The 3,987-nt window shown below is 38.1% G+C and overlaps 1 protein-coding gene across 3 annotated transcripts in view; it reads right to left on the minus strand.

The window, feature by feature from the left end:
* SUN1 (Sad1 and UNC84 domain containing 1) overlaps window positions 1-1,356 on the minus strand; it is a 33,005-nt gene extending 31,649 nt beyond the window's left edge. For 2 of the 3 annotated variants that reach the window (XM_085592190.1, XM_085592185.1), the window contains exon 1: window positions 1,202-1,356. The gene's annotated coding sequence lies outside the window, so the exon portion shown is untranslated. The remainder of the gene's footprint in view (window positions 1-1,201) is intronic. The other variant, XM_085592182.1, reaches the window with a different exon arrangement.
* Window positions 1,357-3,987: the final 2,631 nt, after the last annotated feature.

Consider the following 3,987-nt stretch of genomic DNA (forward strand, 5'->3'; position numbering starts at 1 on the left):
TCAGATCAGTTTTGTCACTAGATCTCCGTGGTCCTGCCTTACAGGGGATTTCAGACATTAACAAGAAAAGCCGATTACACCCAAGACAGGCCGGCAGAGCAGCCGTTCTCCTCACAGCTCTCATCTGCTGCTTCAGCTCAGCTCCTGCTTCTCTGGGGGATTGATCCCAGTAAATGGACACAAGCTTGTTAACTGTAATTTTTGTTGATCCTTCAGATGCCTAATAATGAAGATTTTTTTCCCCTTTATTTTTCTTTCTCTTTTAAAAACATGGTTAGAGCTTCACGTGGAAGGCTGAGACACAGAGCAGTCCATGATGTATCCAGCAGGACCAGCTCTGATCTATTCCTCTAGCAAACAGTTGCTCACCTTCCCTTGCAGAGATCCTAACACAGATTCTGCAAATGAAACAGAAACTTGGCTGCTCTCAAGCCAGCAGTTGGCTTTCCAAAGCCAAGATGTTATTTTTGGGGCAGTGCTCTGGTATATTTGTGTAGTACAAACAAGGGGCTTCCCCCAGCAAGATAAAGCCTCTGCAATAGCTCATCAGAACTCTAACCTCTCCATATGGAACTATTATAGTATAATTTATTTATAATAAATAAATAAATAAATAAAATAACTTCTACCATAATGACATAAATACCTATTATGGTTATACTGTAGTATAACTGGATAGTTTTTTCTATATAATACTATGCAGTAAAAGAGTACTATGGACTATACTTCTTGGTTACTCCTGGCTTTAACTTATTATACCTTAATAGCTAAATTTCTCTGTGTAGAGATTAGATTAGATTAGAGCTGTGATATGTTATTACAGCCTATAATAACTTTGCAGTTGGAGCTGGAGGTCAGTGTCTGGGAGCAGACTGCTGACACAAGCAGAGGTGCCTTAGTGCACCTTCCCCTGGGCTCACATGACGCTGCAGGGCTGGACACCTGCAGAGTGTCTGCAATCTGCCAGAGCCTTCCTGAGGACATCTGCACATTCCTGGATGGACTCACACGGATGAGAAGTGGATGGATCCGAACACACCTAACCACCAGCCTCTCCTGAAATGCTCTCTGATGTAGACCCTGTCTCAAAGTTTATTTATTTGTCAGTGCCCTCTCAGTGTCTAATTAATTCAAACTATTTAAGGTAGTTAACAAATATATAAAACATTCTATATCCAGTTAGACAAATGCATGCACTTACCTAAAAACCTCTGTTTTGCTGAGAATCCAAGTCCCAGGATCCTCAACAGAAGGTCTCCTGACTTACAAGGACGAAGACAGAGGCCCAAGTGCCCGTCACAGGAAGGGCAGGGCTAAAGGCTGCTTATCTAAAGTGCCTGAAAGTTTGAGATAACAGCTCTGCTCCCCAAAATTGCCCTAGCTTCAAAGTGACGTAATGCATATAGTGCTAGTGACATTCTGTAATGTGCACTAACTAAATCTAGAATATATAAGAGCTGATCTGGCCAAACAGGAAAAAAACCCCAAAACATTTTAGTTGAGTTCCTACTGATCCAGTAAAAGATTGAAACTGAAAGTTGAGTCTCAAAGAAAATTACTTTAAAATCCAGACTCATAAACCATCCACAGGAGACTCTATAACAATACTTTTTTGTAAAGGGATTTAAGAAATTTGGGTTATAGAAGTTGAAATATGGTAAATTACAAGCAAGGTTAGCACATTATTAAATCCTATGCCCAGAAGACCTAATAAAAGGACATAGTGGCAGATCCCCAGTTTGTCACACACACACCAACAATATCAAGCTGGTGTTTAGCATGTCTCTAGAAGGACTATTAGAATATTAACAAGCTCTCCTGGCTCTGAAGAAAAAGCTGGTTTGTTGGGTAATGTGGAGATTTTTCTTTGTGAGGCATCCCACAACGGACTGCTCTGAAAGATAACAAAATGTTCAACATATGGAGGAAAAAAAAATTCCCAGCCTGCTGAAGATACCAAGCTTGATGAATACTTCAGCTCTTACTATTTGTGTGCCAGCTTTAGAACATCTTGAAAAACTTTGACCAGATTCCGCATCAACCAAGAATGTTCTCTTCTCTCATCCCACATTTGAAGTTGGGTTTGCAAACATCTCTGCTTTAGATCACAAGAGTAATTAAAAGCACTTGACCAACATTTGTACTGCAGCTATCATGAGGCTGTTAATCAGTGGTAAAGAATCTAAATTTTGTCAACATAAGAAGCTAAAAATATCATGCCTGTAAGTAGTATCATTTAGTAGGATTTATTTGGGGGACTTTCAAAGGAACTTCACTATAAGAACTGGGTTCTTCCTGCTGAAGTGAAACTTTAGGTTGTATTGCAGGAAGCTGCTGCTTTGCAGTGCTTTGAAAGGCTATTTTGAGAACAAGATCTCTGCTAGGATAGTTATAGAGTCCATTTCCAGTCTAATTTAATTAGCTTTTCAATAATTTATTAGACGAAGGAAACAATTTCATGGAACCACAGAATAGTCAGGCTGGAAGAGGTCCCTGGAGATGCTGTGTGTAGTCCCACTCCTGCCCAACAGGTTCGGGCAGAACAGGTTTCTCAGGGCTGTATTAAGTCAGATTTTGAATATATCCAAGGCTGGAGACTCCACAATCTCTTCACTCTATTTAATGTTTTCTAGGGATTTTTACTTCACTCACGTTGCCTTATACAAAATTTATATTTTATATACATTGCCTTGCAAGAATTTTAGCTGCCCCTCCACTTACAGTGAATTAAACAGTTAATAGTTTTTAGTCAATTAAAATGCTGCTCAGTACAGGAGCAGCTGTACTTCAGCTTTTCATTAAAAGAAAGCTGAACTTCAAAGACAGTACCAAGGACCTAAAATGAGTGCCCTATTCTACAGGAATGCACAATAGCTTTTGGATCCATAAGAAACTCCTCAACTATTCTGTATCATTAGTATTATTGTCCCTTTTTAGAGAATTTTCAAAGCAAGCCAGTGTTTTGTGGAGAAGTGGCCAGAAGTTTGACTTTGCCTTTAAGCCAGGAATAAAACTTGTCTTGTGTGTATAATCAGTCTCAAATGTTTGGGAAGGCAAGCAGACATCGCTGTAAACAAATCATGGGTTGGTTAACAACTCTGTCACAGGCCTGAGAAGGTAAAGTTAGGTCAGATGGACAAACAAACACTTCCTACAGCATAAGGAGCATGAACAACCCCCACTGAGTCTGTTTTTAGACTTGACACAAAGCCAAGGCTCTTGGGAATTAGAAGCCAAAGAGTACTTTCCATCTGCAATACAGAAAATTTAAAATACCCACATCAGAATCCTGATTGGCCATGATTTGTGTGTGAAAAAAACCCTACCCCACTAAGCTGTACACAAGCATCTGGAGCTCCCTTTTTTTATTACACAGATGAGAATAGAAGATGACACCAAAACTTACACACTACAAAGCTACTGAAGAAAACCCCAAACAAACCAAGCTTTAACCTAAAGTCACAGAATTTAATTTCAAAGCAATATGCACAGAAATGTTGCTTGCTTTCCAAGGCACAGTGGTATAAATGTAAAAACTGCAAATGACATATTTAGTACAAAAATATAAATACAGTTAATCTAAATGACAAAAGAACAGATTTTTCCCATGTATAAACATTAATTTAAAAAGTTCAGCTTTATTCAGTCATGAAATGTAATACAATAAAAATAAAACCTATTATTTCAGTACCACTTATGTCCCTATTATATCAGCATAAATATAAATATTCAAAACATTATACATTTTGCTGCATTTTGAAAGAGAAGTTTGGCTGCTTTTTTTCCCCTTAAAAAACTGGTCACCAGATACCTGTGGTGTGAAGTGTGATTTCATCCATTTGAAATGCTTTTTGAAAGACTGAATCCTTGCTGTATTACATTAGTTAACTCAGACATTAAATTATTACATTGTTAAATAATCTAAAAATTAAAGCCCTGAAAAAACATTCCTTCTTTAAAGCTTGTATCTGAAAAACCAATGCAAAG

The sequence above is a fragment of the Lonchura striata genome, chromosome 14 (assembly GCF_050655825.1).
Source record: "Lonchura striata isolate lonStrDom1 chromosome 14, ASM5065582v1, whole genome shotgun sequence".
NCBI lineage: Eukaryota > Metazoa > Chordata > Aves > Passeriformes > Estrildidae > Lonchura > Lonchura striata.